General features: G+C 37.5%; 1 non-coding gene across 1 annotated transcript; it reads right to left on the bottom strand.

The window, feature by feature from the left end:
* Positions 1-22,673: 22,673 nt before the first annotated feature.
* LOC120580353 (small nucleolar RNA R71) lies at positions 22,674-22,780 on the bottom strand. The gene has a single exon (XR_005646077.1). It is a non-coding gene; the product is annotated as a small nucleolar RNA R71 (small nucleolar RNA).
* Between the last annotated feature and the right edge of the window lie 302 nt (positions 22,781-23,082).

The raw sequence follows: 23,082 nt of genomic DNA, 5'->3' as shown, positions 1-23,082 counted from the left end.
TTTTTTATCTTCTTTTTCCCTCATTCACCAAACCAAACATCTCTCATCCTTCCATCTTCTCTCTAAAACCTCCATAACCACAAAAGCCATTCTAACCACAACCCTTCATTCAAAAACAACTTTCATCCACCCAATCCAAAAATCATCCAAATTCGAAGCCCCCATTAACCTCACCCAAAACCCACAAATTCATCACCAATTTCCACAACCCAACCCCTAAAACTCACTTAAACCTTCTCCCCATCACTAAACCAACCTCTTCCACCAAAAACATTCACTAAACCCAACCTTCACCAAAACCACACCAAGTCCAACCAAGGTCAAGGCTATGGCTTCCAAAAGAAGAGGAAAAGAAGTTGCAACATCTTCAAGAGGACCTCCCCAAAGAAGCAAGTACCGACAAAGAATCATGGCATAATATTTGAGGACAACAAGCAAAAGGATAGGTATAAAAATCTCATCTCTAAAACCTTTACATCCTTGCAGGTACCCTGATAATTATGACTTGGTTACACTAGGCCTTAGAGACAATGTGTTTAAATTCCTAGGACGATTAGGGTGGGCTGCTATGTTACGACCTATGCGGGGTTATGAAAATTTCACCTATGAGTTTTTAAGTTCAATTTTTTTTACAAAGGATAGGATGAATTTTGATAACCCTAATCATAGAATCTCTTTCCGGCTTATGAACATTGATTACGAGATGTCTCTCCAACACTTTTATGATGAGATGGGCTTCACTAACGCGGGCTTCATCCACTACTCTTGGGATCAAAGTCTTAAGCCGGTTGACTATCAACCCGCCACCTTTTGGGAACATATCACCGACCTTAGGCAATTTAACACACGTTCAAACAAAGCTAGCAATATTCACAACCCGGTTCTTAGGTACCTTCAAAGGGTAATAGCTTGCACTATTTGGGGTAGGACCGAATTGGGGAACACTAGGATGGATGAAGTTTTCATGTTGTGGGCCATACAACCACCCCGTTAACACATGCTTTTACTTGTTTGATTACCTTTCCTATGTCAGTAATAGGTCTGATGGTAGGGGAGAGATAGTTGTGGGTGGTATCATCACATACATAGCTAGGCAATTGGGAGTGGGTGAGGACCAAGGGATTAACAAAATTGAGGGAAACAATAGGCTTAAAGACCCTTATCTCTATGAACTTCATTAAGCCTCGTCCACCCATGTTCTACACACTCAAACTCAATGTGCCTATTTTGATTGTACTTCCTAACCCATCTCGGACTAACACCGAGGTGGAAGAAAATTTGTTGTATGTTGTTGATGATCCATAGGTACATGAAGAACACGATGATGAAGGCGAGGAAGGTGCACACTTGCACCAAGAAGAGGAAGGTGCACAATTGCACCATGATGAGGAGCACCATGACCATGATGCCGGAGAAACCAATGAAAATGCAAGATGGTCGAGAGGATAAGCACCGAGCATCAAAGGCAAGGTGTTGAATTATCGGGACTAAGGAATGATGTCCTAAGGGGCAACCGCATATCCGAAGAAAAATAACCAAATGCTTCGGAACATGATGCACCATTTTCACCTCCAAGGTCCTCCCTATGGACCTCAATGAAAAATGTGAGCTCTCCTCTTCCTCTCTTCCCTTACTCCTCCTTCTCCTCCTTCTTCCTCTTCTTCTTCTTCTTCTTCTTCTTCTTCTTCTTCTTCTTCTTCTTCTTCTTCTTCTTCTTCTTCTTCTTCTTCTTCTTATGCTTCTTCTTCTTCTTCTCTATTTCTCTTATTTTGAATCATTGAGGACAATGCTTCTCCTAAGTGTGGGGGGGAGCCTAATAAAGTGTCTTTAGTCGTAGTGTTTCCCAACTCCCTTGAACTTTATTCTTTTGTTCTATTTTATTGTGAAAGGCATGGTTAAGTAGCTTGTTTTTATTGGAAAATATTATTACATAATTTTTTTTTATTGTCTCCTCTTAATTGGTTATTTCTTGTACATGAAAGTAAACTCTTGTGTTTTAAATTTTCCTGATATACTCACATCTTGTTTTAAACTGAATAAATTCTCCAATGAGAAATACACAAGTTGCTTCCCTTAAGTAAATGTATGGATAGGTATCACAATTCTAGTGATTGCTTAGATTTTAAGTCGAATGTAAACTATAAATAGAGTAGTTAGCCATCACAAATATTCATCTTTTGTTCTTTGAAATAATAAGGGACAATTGTTTCTTTGAATAAAAGTTCACCTTTACTTTCTTGTTATTTACGTTTATGTTTTCTCTCTTCTTCTCTATGTCTACAATGAACGTTAGTGAGTAGACTTCTCTTGTCTTGGGATTGTTGGATAAGTCTAAATGACATAATCCTAAATCAAACCAAACCTTAAACCTCAATATTATGTAACCCTAGTTTCTCTTCTAAATTCACCGTTTTCACATGGATTAAATATTATCAAACCGTGGAAACGAAAATGGAGGGTTTGATAATCGTTAATCCATTATTCCAAATGTTAATTCATAAAACGAAAGTGGAGCTTTAATATTCGATCAAGTGAATTTAGACAAGGATTGGGAAACATGAAAATAGTCTAGTGAACCTTGAGACTTATAGAGTTTCGAACTTCAAGGATTCTAATAGTAATCAACCATGAAAATAAGCGTGCTTGCTAGAGGAACACACTCACTGAGACCGATAGGAGATGTGATAGGCTTAAGAGAAACTCGTCTTTAGAAACTAGGTCTAACATAAGGTTATAAGTTTAATAGTTTGGTTTGTGAAGGACTTGTCAATTAGATGAACCAATAATCCCAAGACAGCTCTTTTATTTTTATTGTTATTTTCTTTTAAACAAAAATACAACTTTCTACCTTCTAACCTTTCATCTAATCATTTTTAAAAGTTAACTGAATTCATAACTCCTTGTCGGAACGATACTCTTTTATTACTACACCGGTAGAACCGTGCACTTGCGGTTTTATCCCATCAAGGAAATTCATGTAGCTTCACAATATCGCGGATGTAAATCTCCGCCCACTGAGATATAGGAAAACTGATATTAATCGGAATGAAATGAGCCGAGTTCGTCAATATATGAACAATCACCCCAATAGTGTCATTCCCTTTTGGAGTATTCGGCAAACTCGTCACAAAATCCATGGATATGCTATCCCATTTCCACTCTGGCACATCTAAAGGTGTCATCAACCCTGCAGGTTTCTGATGCTCAACTTTTGACTTTTGACAAAGCAAACAGGAATACACAAATTGTGCCACATTACTTTTCAACCTAGACCACCAAAACAACCTCTTCAAATAATGATACATCTTTCTAGCTCCCGGATGGATACTCAAGCTACTTCTGTGACTCTCTTTAAGAGTCATCTTCTTCATCTCATCATCGTCTGGAATACAAATTCTACCTCAGAATCTCAACACTCCTTGATCATCGACTTTGAAGTCACTATCTTCAGTCGGATTACTAGCAACCAACAAATCCACAAACTTAACATCTACTTTCTGCGCTTCTTCAATTCATTAAAGCTGTTCTCACACTGAACATCCCACACAAAAGCTTTACCTTTACAAGTCAACTGAGTTAAGGGAAGTGCTAACGTAGAAAATCCTTCTATAAATCTGCGGTAATAACCTGCCAAACCCAAAAAGCTTCTAATCTCGGTAACCGACTTAGGAGTCTCCCATTGTGATACTACATCAACTTTAGATGGATCTACCGCGATACCACTACCAGAAATAACATGGCCAAGAAAACTTACTTCATTCAACCAGAGTTCACACTTTGACAACTTAGCATAAAGCTTCTTCTCCTTCAGCACTTGCAAGACAATCCTCAAATGCTCAGCATGTTCTTCTTCAGTCTTAGAGTATATCAAAATATCATCAATGAACACAACCATGAAGCGATCTAAATACGCATGAAAAATACGATTCAAGTACTCCATAAACACACCTGGCGCATTTGTAACACCGAAAGGCATCACTGAATATTCGTAATGTCCATAACGTGTCCTAAAGGCCGTCTTCTGCATATCTTCATCTTTTACTTTAATCTGGTGATAACCCGATCTCAAATCAATCTTGCTGAATACACGTGCACCCACTAACTGATCCATCAAATCATCAGTTCTTGGAAGTGGATACCTATTCTTTATCGTTACCTTATTCAACTGTCGATAATCAAGGCATAACCTCATACTACCATCTTTCTTCTTAACCAACAATGTCGGCTGTAACATCCCCGACTACTTTCAGCATTGTCGACTGACCCCACAAACCAACACGAGTCTTTTCAGCGTGTTTTGTCCTCACTCGCACGCTTACCAGGAAACTTCCCGGTAGGTCACCCATCCAAAATTGCTCCAAGTCAAGCACGCTTAACTGTGGAGTTCTTATGGAATGAGCTACCGAAAAAAAGATGCATCTTGTTGATATAGGTAGTACTAAACAATTCTTATAAGCCTTCCTTGAACCATGCAGTCCCATACATGCACGGCCTCAGGATCCCTCTCATTCCGATGTGATTCAGTTTTACCTAGAAGCATGCCAGGAGCCGGACCACTCCCCACCCTCATCAGCCTCGGGCGTTACATGCCCACCAAGCGCAGGCGTTACATCGGCGCTCCCCAAGGTGAAACACTTGGTCTTACAAACTTCTTATCAAGCAAATCTTGTAATTATTTCTTCAATTCGGCCAACTCAGAAGCTGACATACGGTAAGGCGTCATAGACACAGGCTTCGTACCCGGAACAAGATCAATAGAAAATTCAACCTCTCTTTCTAGAGGCACATCAGGAATTTCATCAGGAAAAACTTCTAGGAAGTCGCACACAACTTGTAACTTATCAATTACTGCTTGATTCTCAACTGACAAGGACGCCATCAAAGAAAATATTAAAATTCCATCACGCTCTAACTGTTTCAGTTGATTAGTAGACAAGAACTCTGCTGCACTCTCTTCTTCGACAAAAGAAAAATACACCGACTTATTATAACAATTAATGTGAACATGGTTACACTCCAACCAGTTCATACCAAGAATTACATCCATTCTACTCAAAGGCAAACAAACCAAATCAATCTCAAAATCTCTACCAAACATAGATAAAGGACATCTTAGACACACTAGAGAAGTAGTCACCGAACCCTTAGCTGGAGTTTCGACAACCATTTCTCCATTCATATTCGACATTGTAAGACCCAACTTAGAAGCACAATCAAGAGCAATAAAACAATGCGTAGCACCAGTATCAATAATATCAACTAAAGGAGTACTTTCAAAATGACATGTACCTCTAATCAATCGATCCTCATTCTCTATCTGTGTACCAGTCAAAGCAAACACTCTCCTAGTGGTCTGCGCCTTCTTAGGCTTCTTGCATTGTGAACCAATATGACCTTCCTCATTGCAGTTAAAACACACAACATCATAATGCTTACATTCTGTAATAGTATGCCCCTTCTTACCACAACGGAAGCACCGTTTCACATCTCCAGTACAAGCATTACTCTTGTGGCCCTTCTCACCACAAGTATAGCAAACAATCTCAGTAGTAGTATCTTTCTTTCTAGGCCTCCTCTCATCATTCAATCTTTGTTTACCCTTATCAGCAGGAGCACTATAAGGCTTAGGGAGATTTTGTTGATTCCTAGGTCTCTTCTCATTCACAGCCTTGTAATGAGCTTTAGTATCTTCCTCATAGATTCTGCAACTGCTCACCAGTTCAGAAAAGTAACGGATCTTCTGATACCCAATAACCTGCTTGATCTCAACACGCAAACCATTCTCAAACTTGATGCACTTGGAGAACTTAGCAGTCTCAGTAGTGTAGTGAGGATTAAAACTTAGCCAGCTCCACAAACTTTGCAGCATATTCAGTCACCGACTTATCACCCTGCTTTAGCTCAAGAAACTCAATCTCTTTCTTTCCGCGAACATCTTCCGGAAAGTATCTGTCTAAGAACTCTCTTCTAAACACTACCCAAGTAACAACTCCACCTCCGTGCTCTAGGATAGGTAGAATACTCACCCACCAGTCATCAGCTTCCTCAGCTAGCATGTGCGTACCAAAGCGCACCTTCTGAACCTCATTGCATTGCATAACTCGGAAAATCCTCTCAACCTCTTTGAGCCACGTCTGAGCTACATCTGGATCATACCTTCCTTTGAAAGTAGGAGGATGATTCCTCAGAAAAGTTTCCAACATCCTAACTTCGGCATTAGCACCAGCATTAGCATTAGGCTGTTGCCCCACAACTTGAGCCACAACTTCCAATGCAGCAGCAATCGCAGCGTCATTTTTTCCGGCCATCTTAGATCTCTACACAACAACAACAACAATCAAAACAACATAAGACATTATTACAACAGTTACTCAATACAACATGACTCGTCTACTTGGCCGGACGGACCAATCAGGCTCTGATACCAATTGTAACACCCCGTTTTCCCAACTTAAAAATTTCACATAAAAATCAGAGTATTTCAACATAAACGGAATGTCACACTTCTTTTTCATAAAATCATAAACAGAATAAAATAACTATTTATCCTTCCAATTCAACAACATATCATTTATTACATCGCAGCGGAATTTATTCAACATTTAAACATCTTTGGCACCAAGGCCTCAACATAAAATCTCTTAAGTTATTCCAACAACATGCTCATAAAACTTCATAAAATAATATGTAAGGAACAGAAAGCAACAACAAAATTCCCATCCCGTTACGTATCAGAGCACCTAAGACACACGTGAGAGAGAAAATCCACTCACGACTGCAACTATTCTCGATCACCTGCAAGTTAACCATGCAAAAACAATAATTTCCAAGCAGAAGGGGTGAGATTTCACATTCAATAATAATAAGCATATAATTCATCAAATGCATTTAACAACATAAACATCATCAATTGATAACAATAAATTCTTCACATAATACTTCATTAACAGCCTATAGATAGATGACAACTTATCAACAACGACAATGCAACATCTAAGACTTCAACTCGACTATGGAGCTACATCTTCTTAATCATGCATGTGGTACCAACCAGGGTATCAAGCCCTCAACATAAGAGCATAAATACACCAATAGGGCATCGAGCCCTCAACTTAAAGAGCAAAAGCTCACAGGGCATCAAGCCGTCAACGTAAGGAGCCAAAGCTCACAGGGTATCAAGCCCTCAACTTGAATGAGTATGCATGGACTCAACAACTTACAACTTGGACAACATCGAAAACTTATATGATTCCAATACTTTGGAACTACATCTTACAACTTTGTAACTTAGACCAACACTTGCAACTTAATCAATATTCAACAACAACAGACGCAGCACATAAACAACTCACAACATACAACGTCAATGATAAACAATAACAATTTCAACATCATACATATTCTACATAATGCATATATTGAAGGTGAGAAAAACACAAGAAGGGGGGGTTGAATTGTGTTTTCTTTTTCTCAAGATAAAATCTTCTTCTGAGATCACTTCAGAAGCTCTTTGAAAATGCTTCTGATGTGAAATTTAGAATTGGATATGCAGCGGAGTAAAAATAGAGTAACAGAGAAGAAAGAAGGACACAAACAATTATACCGGTTCCTTCCACAAATCGGAAGTAGTCCAGTCCCCCTTACACTTTCAAGGAGAGTTTCACTAAGTTTAATCACAACTGATTACAACTGCTCAATACTACACCTAGTATGAGACTTCAAATTGCTCAAGCACGCAGGCAAGTGACTTCCTTTGCTCAAGCACTAAAGCAAGAGACTTCCTATGCTCAAGCACTAAAGCAAGAGACTTCTATTCAAACAGAATTACATAGAAAATTGTTTGAGTTTGAACACTTGATATACAATCAGTGGTGTTCACAATACAATGCAATTGAAAGACTCTCTAGACTTAAGAATTTCTAAGATATATCAAATGAACACAGAAATTCTAAGTGCTTTTATGTGAAACAAATTTAAAGGTGTGAAAGATCCGTTGAGATCTTTAAGCACGTCAATAGAGTCGTTGTGAAACCTTGATCAATCACCAATGATCTTTTGCCTGATTTGGATGTTGTCCTATGAAGGATCACGTTCAAATCCATTCCTATTCTGAAGGAACATTTCTGCAGGCAGAGCTGTTTTTCTTGTCTTGTAGCGTAGAAAAAAGCGGAGTAGTGGAGGTAGTGGTTGTACACTTCGTACTTTGTCAACTCTCTTTGATGGACAAGCACCCAATGCTTTTCAAATGAACCGTTGCCACCTTTCCTTTAGTCTTTCGCTATCTTAGAAGAGGTTGAATCCAATAAACAGCTATTTGAAACTTCAGGTTGCATCTTCTGATGAACTTCAGTTTCTGGTGATATACAGCTTCTGATCAAATGGCTTCTGAAGGACTTGCTACTGAACTTGCTTCTGATAATCTCACTTCTGATGACGTCATCAGATGCATTTTGGCTTCAGGAGCACTTTCAACTTCAGAAGCAGATTTCTTCAGATGCTTTAGGTTTCTCTTTTGTTGATTCCTTTGCTCTCTTTTGTTCTTCCAAGACCTATTAAATTTGATCAACTTTGTCTATGGTCCTGTACACTTGAACAAATATTAGCAATATCCAATTGACAATTTTTAATACCTTGTTATCATCAAAACTTATTAAGGTTTATTGTTAAACATATTTTGTTCCAACAATCTCCCCATTTTTGATGATGACAAATAATAGTATTTAAAATGTTCAATTGTTGTTGATCTAATTAACAAATTGACTATCAGGTATGAGGTTTGTAAGCTCCCCCTGAGTCCAATAGACTTTTAAGGTGAGGTTTGTAAGCTCCCTCTAAGTTCTATACAAGTTAATTAAATTTGTCAATAAGATGCGCACAAAGTAAATACTCAGAAGTATTTTTCATTAAAAGACTAAGAGTTTAGAAAATGGTTCTATTAATTTAACTTGATTAAATTAATGGGGCTCAGAGCCTAAATACTATACATTTACTCCCCTTTTGTCATCAACAAAAAGTATAAAAGAAAGACAAAACGTAAGAGAGTTTTTTTTTTTTTTTAAAAATAAAAATGAGAAAGACTGTAAATAGGAATATTCAGAAGCAATATTAACAACAATAAATATCAGAAGAAAACATAAATAGGTGTGCATTGACAAGTTCAGAAGAATACATAGTCAGAAGTAATTTAAAGAAATATCAGAGCAAAAGACATGAATAACTAAACAAGCTTAAATAGGTGTGCAACTAAGGTTGGGCTTGTTTAGAGGCTACTTCCATCAAGTATTACACTTGTTCTGATAGCTTCTTCATTTCTTCTGTTTGCTTTGACACAACAGCTTCCAGATCTTCTGTCTTCTGTTTCATCTTCTGAAGTTTTTCATCTTTAGCTTGAGCTTCAGCTTGAGTTGTCAATAACTTCTGTTTTAATTGCTGAAAGATCTTAGCATCTCTTGTAATATACTCACTTTCTGAGAAGAAAGGAGCATTAGCAATGCAGAGAAGCGGACCTTTAGCTTTCTCAGCTCTGTGTATTGCTGCCAGATACCTCTTAAGAACTACAACTTGTGTTCTTAGGCATTTTTGACTAATCTTGTCTAGCAGCTCAGAAGCATTTTTCTTCAAATTCATCCACTGATCCTCATAATGGATGGAAAGTATAGGAACTTTTCTAAGTAGAATAAGTTCTTTTACTTCATCCCTGATCCTTAACAACTCATTATCAACAAATTCAGATTCAAGAATGTTTGGTAGAGGTTGTTGGATGGTTATGATTTGTGAAGAAGATGGTTAGTCAGAAGCAGTTTGTTGGTTTTGGATATTTGAGTGTTCTGAATTTTGAGGTTGGTTAGAGGCAGTTTGTTGGGATTCAAGGTTGGTTGGTGGTTGGTTCTGAAGTTCAATGTGAACTTCAGGGTTCTTCTTCTATGACTGGGCTTGGTGGTTGTTGATTTTCTAAAACAGTCTTTTCGGGGACTGTCTCAGAGGCTTTTTGTGGGGTTACACTCATCTCACCACCTAAGTGTTTCTCTAAGGAAAACAGGGTTGATGGAGAAGATGGTTCTGGTATGTTAGAAGAATGGGTTTGATCAGTTGTTGGTTCTGGATAAATAACATTGAGAGCTTGAATAACAGGAGGTTGAAGGGGATGATCATCCGGAAATTTTTTACAGACTTCAATTCTCCTTTTGGACATGCTGATTGTCCTTTCATCAATGTTAGATGGTGTAACATGGGATGTTTGTGGTTGGTTGGAAGTTTTAGTTGTTTTGTATTTGGGGAGAGGCTTTTTGTAGCGCTGACTTAGAGGAATGTCATCTATGTCAGTGGAGGATGATGATGAAGGTGATGAAGAAGAAAAGGGAATCTGAATGTTAATATGAGCCTTTGGATCAGTTGTATTACCTGAGAGAGAGGCTTCTGATCTCACAGCTTCTGATGCAGATTCTGAAGCAGCAGCTTCTGAAGTTCTTTTTCCTTTTGTTAGATCCTCTTGAAACAGACCAGTTGCTTCCTTAACTGTCTGTTTTTCAACTTCAGCAGCCAGAGCCACAATCTCAGCAACTTTCTCAGTATTCAGAGAACCAGATTCAGCAAGCCCTGCAGCTTTGAGCTTTTCATCTCTTTCCTTTTTGTATTGTTCAGCCAATTGCTTCTGTTTGGCTAATTCATTAGCAGCAACCTCTTTGGCCCTTTGTGCCATCTCACGAGTAACTTCCACCATTGGTGATATAATAACCGGAGGCTTATTAGCCTTTTTCTTCTAAGGCTCTTCTTCTTCTTTTTCAAACTCTTCAGTAGCTTCTTTGACAACTTCCTGATAATCTCTTTCTCCTTTGGATCTTTTCTTCTGAATAACTTCTTTAAGAGGAGCAGAAGCAATGTCAGAAGCTGTGGAAGCTTCAGTCTTGGAACCTTTTAATCTTTTGGGCTTGGGAGTAAGAGCATCTTCCATTTCACTTATCTTGGTCCTTTTTCCCTTGACCTTGAGAGGGGCTCCTCCCATTTTGTCAAGAATAGATGCATAGCTGATTATCTCATTAGTCTCCTCGAAGTGAGCAGAGATGAACTGATATAGAACCTCAGGATTATCCTCTTTTGAGATGGGAGGAAAATCTGTCATTAGATCTGATTGAACAGTCTCTACCTTCAGATCCTCTTCATGTGGATTGACTTTATCAATTAAGTACATAAACTTAAGAGTTTTTCCATTGATAATTTTGCCTAGAACAGTTCCAAGCTCTTCATCTGAGGAGACTCCACAATTCTTCAGATGCTTTAGCAATTGTCCTTGAACAAAAATTTCAGACAGAAGCCTTCCATAGGGGATCTGCCTTTTTTCATTCTTCTGGCTTTCCCGTATAGCCCAGCACATATGATGCAATATGTACTTTGGTAGATTTATCCTATCAAAGGTAGCAAGGTAGTACAAAACTACCTTGTGATCCAGAGAAGGATAATCAGTACCTCCTCCCTTCTGAAAGATGCATTCTGATAAGATCTTCTTAAGCATCCTGTGAATTGGAGACAAATCTGATGATTTTGCTTTAGCATTTCTTTTGAACAAGACTCCATTAATCTTGTTCTCCCACTGGCTTTTAATAGCATCCACCTAAAACATCCCAGTATTTGAGCATCTGCATGCTTTAGCAATTGTTTCTACTGTGATGGTAATCTCCATACCCATCACAGCAGACCTGATTTCTGTTCCTTTGAACGGTTTTAGAACCATTTCCGTTCTCGATTTCCCTTTGAGTCTAGGATTTTCCTTCACTAACTTAGCTTCTTCCTCTTCAGCATCTTTCCTGTCGAACACTTCTGCCCTAACCTAGAAATCCTTGACTAGATTCACATACGAGGGTCTGTTTAACATTTTAAAGTAATCCGTCATGTGTTGAGCAGCAAAGTAACCCTTGATGTCCATTCCATTCCTTTCCAAGGAACCAAAGTCTACTGCTGATTCTACTTTAACATCCAGTCTATTCAGTGGTACGACCACCGTTCTTTCTTTGAGAACGTATGATTTGTTGGTATTGATCTTGATGGTTGGAACAGAACTTGAAGAAGCCATTTAATTTGATGGAATATTGGGATTCTAGGTTTTTATAAACTAAGGTTTTCAGAGAAGGGTCTTAAAAACTTGAAAGTGTAGTAAAAGTGAGTGAGTTGTGTGTGTTTGGTTTATATAGTGTTTTGATGAAAAACGATTACAATTCAGAGGAGACAAACAAACATAGCATTAATGACAAATTGGGGGCGCGTGAAAGTACGTTTAAAAGCTTATAAAGTCATCATTGCCCTTTCAAGTTATACACCAATACAAATAGACCACGTCAGAGGTTTTTCAGACACAATGCTTGGTTAGTGGGACAGGTGTTACTAAAAAGTAACTGTCAACGAATTGATGCTCTGTATCAATGAATTGTATATCTAAAACTCCTTTTTGAACATAATCTCTGATAAAATGGTGTTTGATTTCAATATGCTTGGCTCTTGAATGTAAAATTGGATTCTTTGATAAAAAAAATAGCAGCAATATTATCATAATAAATGGGAATACTGTTAGCATTTATCTGATAGTCCTCCAACTGATGTTTCATCCAATGTAGTTGTGTACAACAACTTGCAGCTGAAATGTATTCTGCTTCTGCTGTAGACATAGCAATTGTTGCTTGTCTTTTGCTTGCCCAGGATATCAGATTCTCTCCCAGGAACTGATAGTTTCCACTGGTTGGTTTTCTTTCAATCTTGTCACCAGCATAGTCAGCATCACAGAATCCAACCAACTGATAATCTAAGGATTTCCTATAAAGGAGTCCATGATTAGTTGTTCCCTTCAGATAGCTGAAGATTCTCTTAACAGCAGTTAAATGAGATTCTCTAGGATCTGACTGAAATCTTGCACACAAGCATACACTGAATAAAATATCTGGTCTAGATGCAGTGAGGTATAACAGAGAACCAATCATACCTATGTACAGCTTCTGGTCTACTTTTGTTCCAGTATCTTCTTTGCTTAAGGTGCAGGTTGGATGCATTGGAGTGTTCATCACTTTACAATCTTCTAGCTTGAATTTCTTCAGAAGCTCCTTTGTATATTTTGTTTGATGAACATATACTCCTTCTTTGCTTTGATTAATTTGAATTCCAAGAAAGAACTTTAATTCTCCCATCATGCTCATTTCAAATTCATCATGCATTAACTTAGAGAATTCTTTGCAAAGAGATACATTAGTATAACCAAATATTATATCATCAACATATATCTGCACAATCAGAATGTCTTTCTTAAGAGTCCTTCTGAAGAGTGTTGTGTCAACTTGGCCTCTCTTAAAATCATTTTTGATTAAGAAATTACTTAGTCTATCATACCAAGCTTTGGGAGCTTGTTTCAAGCCATATAGTGATTTCTTAAGTTTGTAAACATGGTCAGGATGCTTAAGATCCTCAAAATCAGGAGGTTGCTTGACATACACTGCTTCTTCAATGACACCATTAAGAAATGCACTCTAGACATCCATTTAATATAATATTATACCATGATTAACTGCATAGGACAGAAATAACTTGATTGCTTCTAATCTTGCAACTGGAGCAAATGTTTCAGTGTAATCAATGCCTTCTTGTTGACTATAACCTTGTGCAACAAGTCTGGCTTTGTTTCTAGTTACTTCACCTTGTTCATTCAACTTGTTTCTGAATACCAATTTTGTTCCAATAATGTTCTTCTGATTAGGTTTGGGTACCAGATCCCACACATCATTTCTTTGAAATTGATTTAGCTCTTCTTGCATAGCTAGTATCCATCCATCATCTGAGAGAGCTTCATCAACTGTCTTAGGTTCAATTATTGATAACAATCCTATTAGAGATTCTTCTTGTCTGAAATGAGATCTTGTTCTTCTAGGCAATCTTTATTTCCAATGATTAGCTCCTCAGGATGTGAAGATTTGTGCTTTAATTTGGATTGAACTTCATGCTGAGTGTTATCTTGTGATGTGATCCTAAAATTCTCTCTCTTGACAAGAATAATAGAAGTCATTGTGGAATAAAAGAACCAAATTAATTTTGGGTTCAAAGTTTTATTTTTGTAGGTCATGATATGTCTGTCTTGTTTTGGCTATATCTGGAGCTCCGGATGTCCGTTTCAGGTGATCTTTAACTCATTGGAAAGCTTACGAAATTCTCTACATTTCATCTGTTTGATCCAAGAGCAAATTCGGAATATTTAATGGTTCAGAATGAGCTGTAATTAGAAGACGTGGTTAAAGTATGTTAGCTGAAGAATTAAAGGTGGTGTTTGTGGAATTGTAACGGCTAGGCCATAATAAGCCTTCAAAAATCAATGTGCAAATGAATATGTAACCTTCTCATGCATTGATCCGCCACCAACTTTAAAGATCCAATTAAATTGTAACCTCTTTTGTAATAACTAGCCACCTAGGAGTTATAACACTAATTATGCTATGATTGTAAGCTTTTCAGCATCCAAGCCGATTTCCTATATAAAGGGGGCGAAAATAATGAAGGGGACAAGTAGAATTTTGATAAAAAAAATACACTTTGTGTGTTGTGAAGCTTTGCTTCTTTTTGGTTCTGGATTGAACCATGCATTGATCTTATCAAGAAACCACGTTTCTTGTGGCGATCCTCTACCAAATTAAACATCTTCCTTGGATTGGGAATTTGTTTGGTTACCATTTTCTGCCTATTTCCATCATTCTTTAATCTTAATATCCAAATATCCTTCATTATTCACAAATATAATAAATTCAAAATTACAACCATTTTTGTCATTCATCAAATGGTATTCAGAGCACGGTTTTGTTTGGGAAAAAAATTGTTTCCATTTGGAAATCCCTTTTCATTGTTACCATTTTTTTCTCTCTTCATTTTAATCTCTCTGATTCTAGGAAAAAATGGAAAGATATAGTGACAAAAAAATCAAAGTTCCATTTTTTCGAGGGCAAAGAGACCCGGATGCATATTTAGAGTGGGAGACAAAGATTGAACAATTTTTTCAATGTAAAACTTACTCTAATGTTCAAAAAGTGCAGGTTGCAGCTCTTGAATTTAAAGAGTATGCATTGTTATAGTGGGATCAAACTATCAAGGAAAGAAGGAGGTATGGAGATCCACCGATTGAAACTTGGGAAGAAATAAAAACAATGATGAGGAGACGTTATGCACCTTCTTATCATCTAGAGAAATTGAAAGAAAGAAGGTGGAAAAGATAGAAGGTGAAAAAATATTGCAAAGAGAAAGGGAAAGACAAAAAAGAAAGAAGGAAATGATGGCAATAATTGATAGAGGAATGGCTGATATCTCTAAAATACTAGAGGAAAATCTCCTTGAAAAAGAGAGTCTCATTGTAAAGGAAACTCACAAAGAAGAATGTGAAAAGGAAAGAGAAGAGACAAAAGAAAGTGATAAAAAAGAAGTAGAGGAGAAAGGAGAAGAAAAGGAGAATGAGATGGAAATGGAAGAGAAAAATGTTGAGAAGTTTTGGCCTACTATTACATTAGTACCTTCTTCTAAATTGGTTTGTGTTTTCAAATGTTGGGATTCTTCTTCTAATATTATTCAATTGCCTAACATTTCTTTATGTCATGAAGGAAACAAAGAGAACGAAGAAACTTTTTCCCAACAGGTGGAAGGAAATTATGAGATTTGGAACGATGATCATGTCCATAAATCAAAAGTGGATGAAGAGAAAACAAATTCTTCCAATAAAAGTGAAGAGCCCTCTAAAGTTAAAGTTACATGTGATGGATTTCATAGATTTGTTTTTGACCCAGGAGGTATTCAAGCTATAAATTCGAGGTCGAATTCTCTTGAAGAGGGAGAGTATGATGTGATCCTAAAATTCTCTCTCTTGACAAGAATAATAAAAGTCATTGTGGAATAAAAGAACCAAATTAATTTTGGGTTCAAAGTTTTATTTTTGTAGGTCATGATATGTCTGTCTTGTTTTGGCTATATCTGGAGCTCCGGATGTCCGTTTGAGGTGATCTTTAACTCGTTGGAAAGCTTACGAAATTCTCTACATTTCATCTGTTTGATCCAAGAGCAAATTCGGAATATTTAATGGTGCAGAATGAGCTGTAAGTAGAAGACGTGGTTAAAGTATGTTAGCTGAAGAATTAAAGGTGGTGTTTGTGGAATTGTAACGTCTAGGCCATAATAAGCCTTCAAAAATCAATGTGCAAATGAATATGTAACCTTCTCATGCATTGATCAGCCACCAACTTTAAAGATCCAATTAAATTGTAACCTCTTTTGTAATAACTAGCCACCTAGGAGTTATAACACTAATTATGCTATGATTGTAAGCTTTTCAGCATCCAAGCCTATTTTCTATATAAAGGGGGCGAAAATAATGAAGGGGACAAGTAGAATTTTGATAAAAAAAAATACACTTTGTGTGTTGTGAAGCTTTGCTTCTTTTTTGTTCTGGATTGAACCATGCATTGATCTTATCAAGAAACCACGTTTCTTGTGGTGATCCTCTACCAAATAAACATCTTTCTTGGATTGGAAATTTGTTTGGTTACCATTTTCTGCCTATTTCCATCATTCTTTAATCTTAATATCCAAATATCCTTCATTATTCACAAATATACTAAATTCAAAATTACAACCATTTTTGTCATTCATCAAGTTCTCTCTCTTGATAAGAATAATAAAAGTCATTGTGGAATAAAACATTGAACCCAAAATTAAATTGGTTCTTTTATTCCACAATGACTTTTATTATTCTTGTCAAGAGAGAGAATTTTAGGATCACATCATCTTGAGTATCTTTAGAAGCATTTTCTTCTTGTGCTTCTGGAATTGGTTCAGCTTCTGAACTTGACTTAGCTTCTGGATTTGATTGAGTTTCTGGATTCTTTTCAATATCAGAAGGTTGATCAGATTCTGATGCATCTTCATAATCATCTGTACCTGCAGTACTTTTATCTTCAACACAATGTGTATGAATTATACACTCTGTATGCCTTTGACCTTTCAGAGTAACCTAAAAAGATTCCTCTTTGAGCCTTGGCATCAAATTTCTTCAGATAGTCTTTGATATTTAGAATGTAACATGTACATCCAAATTGATGAAAGTAAGAGATATTGGGTCTTCTTCCTTTGAAGAGTTCATATGCAGTTTTCTCCAACATAGGTCTGATGTAGATCCTATTTTGGACATAACATGAAGTATTAACTGCTTCTGCCCATAAATGTTTAGCTAAATTATTTTCATGAATCATGGTTCAGGCCATTTCTTGTAGAGTTCTGTTCTTTCTCTCTACAACCCCATTTTGCTGTGGAGTTCTAGGAGAAGAGAATTCATGGACAATTCCATGTTTTTCACAAGAAGATTCAAACGGCTCGTTTTCAAATTCTCCACCATGATCACTTCTGACTTTGAAAATTTTCAATTCTTTTTCAGACTGTATTTGTGTGCAGAAGCTGCTAAACACTTCACATGCATAATCTTTACTTCTTAGGAATTTTACCCAAGTCCATCTACTGTAATCATCAACAATGACTAATCCATATTTACTTCCATATAAGGATGCAGTGTTAACTGGTCCAAACAAATCAATATGAAGTAACTCTAAGGGTCTGGAGGTTGATACAATGTCTTTGGATCTGAAAGAAGTTTTAACAATTTTTCCTTTCTGGCATGCACCACAAAGTACATCTGAATGATAATCAATGTTAGGCAAGCCTTTGACAAGTTGTAACTTGCTAAGTTTAAAGATTAATCTCCAGTTAGCATGTCCCAACCTTCTGTGCCATAACCATTTTTTATCATTCATTGACAGAAGGCAAACTACCTTCTGATCAGCCAGATCAGAGAAGTTTATCTTATAGACATTCTCAACTCTCTTTCCCTTAAAGGTAATGGATTTGTCATCCTTGTTGACTAAGGTGCAGTTGGTCTTACTGAACATTACATCATACCCATTGTCACAAAATTGACTGATGCTCAATAGGTTATGCTTCAGACTATCTACAAGCCAAACATTATTTATTGAAATGGAGGAATTACCAATAGTACCCGTACCAATGATCTTTCCATTTGGTTGCCACCAAACTTCACTTCTCCTCCTTCTTTCATGGTGATGGTGAGGAACAAAGCTTTCTCTCCTGTCCTGTGCCTTAAACATCTGCTGTCCAGATACCAGGACCTTTGTTTCTCTTTTTCCCTTAGGCACACCTGCAGTATTGATTAATTCAGACTTAGGTACCCATATCTTCATGGGTTCTTTGGGGTTAGTTCTGTAGGTTTTACTTTTCCTCCCTTGTACCTTGGGCTGAATGCTGAGTAGCTTCTGATCATTCAATACTTTAGGTTTAACATGTTTAGGTATTGTTTTCTCAGAAGCAGCAACTGTTTTGTTCTTCTGACCCTTTGACTTCAGGATTCCAGGTTCTGGTTTGATCAGACTCTGAGGAACAGGCTCTGATCTCTTCAGAATTTTGATCTTTGTAGTCTTAGGATTAGACTTTGTCATAACCTTAGTCTTAGAGTTTTCTGGCTTTGATGTAATCTTAGCCTTAGAACTAGAAGCTTCAGGTTCTGACTGAACAATAGTTTTAGCTTCAGCACCTTCAGGCACAAAGGTGGATTTCAATCCATCCTTGATACAATCACAATAGTTTTTGAGACTATACTCTTCAGGTTTCTCTTCAGAGTATCCAATCCCTTTACCATTGTTCTTGTAGATGCTGTAAATTATAGAGGCTACCTTGCTTCTATCAATACCAGTCATTATGAAATCTTCTAAAGCAATTTCATGTTTGTTTTCAGAACCTTTATCACACTTTTCCTGCAGCTTCTGACAAAGAATCTTGAGTCTGTCTTCATATGTGGTATATATGAAGTCAAACCCTTTGAGTTCTTCTTCAGAAACTTTCAGTTCCAATAAAATTGATTCTTGTTGTTTCATTAAATCAACATATTTTTCTTTTAAATCAGCCAACTCATTGGTTCTGTGTTCAAACAGTGATAAAAGTTCCTTGAGAGACTCAACAAGTTCATGTCTGGGAATTTTGGAATATACCTCATTTTCATCTTCTGAATCTGATTCAGATTCTGATACAGCTTTTGATGACACTGTTGCCACTAACCCTATGGCTGCTTTTGCATCACCATCTGCTTCTTCTTTCTCAGAATCAGACTCACTATCTAGATCTTCCCAGGTTGCCATCAAACTCTTCTTGATCTGCTTTCTGTGCTTTCTGAATTTGCTTGAGCTGAAAGTTGATTTCTTTGTTCTGCTCTTTGACTTTTCCTTCTGAAGATCAGGGCATTCAGCAATGAAATGACCAGACTTCTTGTAGTTGAAGCATCCCTTCTGATCTTCCTTCTTGAAGTTCTTATAGTTACCTCTCTTGCTCAAAAACTTTTTCTGCTTCTTTTCTAGATATTCAAGCTTGTTGGAAAGCATTGCCATCTTTATAGATTGATCTTCATCAGAATCTCCATCTGGTGATTCTTCTTCAGATTCACTGGCCTTGTATGCTTTAGATGACTTTCCTTTAGATGGTAGAGCAATAGATCTATTCTTCTTTGAGGATTCATGCTCATTCAGACTCATTTCATGTACCTTAAGGGAACTGACAAAATCTTCAACACTCAAAGTGTTTAAATCCTTGGCTTCCTCAATGGCAGTCACTTTAGGTTTCCATCTAGAAGGCAAACTTCTCAAAATCTTGCTCACATGATCAGAAGCAACATAACTCTTCTTCAGTATTTGCAGTCCAGATACTAAAGTTTGAAATCTCGAGTACATCTCCTCTATACTCTCATCATCCTTCATCTTGAACAGCTCATACTGATGAACTAGCATAAGTGCCTTTGCTTCTTTAACCTTCTTGCTACCTTCGTAGTTTGCACAGAGTGAAGCAAACATTGCCTCAGCAGTGGATTTATCACTCATTTTCATATATTCAGTGCGCGGTATAGAAGCAACAATGATCCCTCTAATCTTGTGATGCTTTTTGTATAACTTCTTTTGAGCAGGAGTGTGTATCTTTCTGTCAATAGCAGCTCCTTCCTCATCCAGATCCAGATCATCAACTCCATCTTCAAGAATATCCCACAGCTCCTCATCCAATCCCATGATGTAGCTGTACATGTTGGTTTTCCACCAAGAAAACTCTTCTGGATCTCCATTGAACTTTGGAGCTTTTCCAGAATCTGATTTCTTATCAGCTGTAACATAATCATATGCCGCAGCAGTGTATCTTGTAGATGTACTGGATTCAGGTTCAGCATACATGTTTTTCTCAGATCTTGAACAGTTACACGATTAAGTGTTTTGATAACAGAGCAAGCTCTGATACCAATTGAAGGTCAGAAAAACACAAGAAGGGGGGGGGGGTTGAATTGTGTTTTGTTTTTCTCAAGATAAAATCTTCTTCTGAGATCACTTCAGAAGCTGTTTGAAAATACTTCTGATGTCATGACACTTCAGAGGCAATTGATTTGCTTCTGATGTGCAATTCAGAATTGGATATACAGCGGAGTAAAAACAGAGTAAGAGAGAAGAAAGAAGGACACATGCAATTATACTGGTTCTTTCCACAAACCGGAAGTAGTCCAGTCCCCCTTGCACTTCCAAGGAGAGTTTCACAAAGTTTAATCACAACTGATTACAACTGCTCAATACTACACCTAGTATGAGACTTCAAAATGCTCATGCACGCAGGCAAGAGACTTCCTTTGCTCAAGCACTAAAGCAAGAGACTTCCTATGCTCAAGCACTAAAGCAAGAGACTTCTATTCAAACAGAATTACATAGAAAATTGTTTGAGTTTGAACACTTGATATACAATCAGTGGTGTTCACAATACAATGCAATTGAAAGACTCTCTAGACTTAAGAATTTCTAAGATATATCAAATGACACAGAAATTCTAAGTGCTTTTATGTGAAACAAATTTGCAGAGTTTTGGCGCTTTTAACTTGTTGTCTTGTTCTACTGATCTTCAAGTCTTCACTCCTTTATATAGAGGTGTGAAAGAGTCGTTGAGATCTTTAAGCACGTCAATAGAGTCATTGTGAAACCTTGATCAATCACCAATGATCTTTTGCCAAACGGCCCGTGCTAGCCTTGGCACGGCCGTGCCACCCTCCAGAGACCTTTTGCTGCTTTTGCTTGGACTCCAAGCTATTCTATTTTGGCGCACAATCTACCGAGGAATATTCTAGGAATATACTTGCTTAGATTTTAAGTCAATTGTGTACTATAAATAGAGTAGCTAGCCATCACAAATATTCATCTTTACTTGGAATACAATAAGTGACAATTGCTTTTCAATAAAGTTCTTTTCCTTTCCTTTATTTTCCTGTCTTTTACTTTCATGCTTTCTCTCTTCTCCCCCATGTCTACGATGAACATGAGTGAGTAGACTTCTTCTTGTCTTGGGATTGTTGGATAAGTCTAAATGACATAATCCTAATCAAACCAAGCCCTAAGCCTTAATCTTATGTAACCCTAGTTTCTTATCTGAATTCACCGTCTTAACATGGATTAACCATTATCAAACTGTGGAAACGAAAGTGGAGGGTTTGATAATTGTTCGTCCATTATTCCAAATATCAATTCATAAAACGAAAGTGGAGCTTTGATATTCGAACAAGTGAATTCAGACAAGGATTGCAAAGTCAGCGAAATAGGCTTTGCAATCTTTGAGACATATAGTTTCGATCTTCAAGGGAACTAATAACAATCAAGTCAGCGAAATAGGCTTGGTTGTTAGAGGAACCAAAATCCAATAGTAATCAAGTCAGCGAAATAGGCTTGGTTGCTAGAGGAACTTAAGAGAAACTGTCTTGAGAAATTAGGTCTAACATAACATTATAAGCTTATGGTTTTGATTTGAGAAGGACTTGTTATTTAGATGAAACCAACGATCCCAAGGCTCTTTTATTATATTGCTTCTAACCGTTTAAAAACCCCCAATCTACAATCTCTTCTCTCTTCTAATCATCTCTAAAGGTTAATTAAATTGAACTACTCCCTGTCGGAACGATACTCTTTTATACTACTTCGGTAAGACCGTGCACTTGCGGTTTTATCTCATCAAGTTTTTGGCGCCGCTGCCGGGGAGTAAACTAATTTGATTAACTCTTTCCTTGTGATTAGAACTCTCTTCTCTTCCTCTTTTCTTCTACTTCTTTCTTTTGTTTTACCACTAACTTCTTGGGTTCTCGGTTTCTTATGCGAAGAAGTAAAAGTCTCGGAGAATTTATTCCTGAGATCGAAAGATTTTTGCATAAGAAAAAGAGAGAGGCACAAAATAATACTGCTATGGCTGAACGCACTCTCAAAGAGTATGCTACTCCTTCAACGGAAGAGCCACAAGCTATTATCGTGTACCCAACGGTTGCGGGTAATAACTTCGAGATCAAGCCTGCACTACTCAATTTAGTGCAGCAAAACCAGTTTTCTGGATCACCCACTGAGGATCCAAATCTCCATATTTCTTCCTTCCTCAGACTCAGTGGCACCATAAAAGAGAACCAAGAAGCCGTAAGACTTCATCTCTTTCCCTTTTCCTTAAGGGATAGAGCTAGCGCTTGGTTCCATTCCCTAGAAGTCGGTTCCATTACTTCATGGGACGATATGAGGCGAGCATTCCTCGCCCGATTTTTCCCCCCATCCAAAACAGCTAAGCTTAGAGACCAAATTACGCGTTTCAATCAAAAAGATGGGGAGTCTCTCTATGAGGCGTGGGAGCGTTTCAAGGAAATGCTTAGACTTTGTCCCCACCATGGCCTAGAGAAGTGGCTTATAGTCCACACGTTTTATAATGGCTTGTCATATACCACTAAGATGTCTGTTGATGCAGCTGCAGGTGGAGCTCTAATGAACAAAAACTACACGGAGGCTTATGCTTTGATTGAGGACATGGCTCAGAATCACTACCAATGGACCAACGAAAGAGCCGTCACCACTCCTACTCCCTCTAAGAAAGAGGCAGGTATACACGAAGTCTCTGAATATAACCACCTTGCTGCTAAGGTTGAGGCATTAACACAAAAAATTGAAAAACTTAATGTTAATGCTGTCCCACCTTCTT

This window comes from Medicago truncatula, chromosome 4 (assembly GCF_003473485.1).
Source record: "Medicago truncatula cultivar Jemalong A17 chromosome 4, MtrunA17r5.0-ANR, whole genome shotgun sequence".
NCBI classification, from domain to species: domain Eukaryota; kingdom Viridiplantae; phylum Streptophyta; class Magnoliopsida; order Fabales; family Fabaceae; genus Medicago; species Medicago truncatula.
The sequence above is the reverse complement of the archived record's forward strand: the minus strand, read 5'-3'. Positions and strand labels throughout refer to the sequence as shown.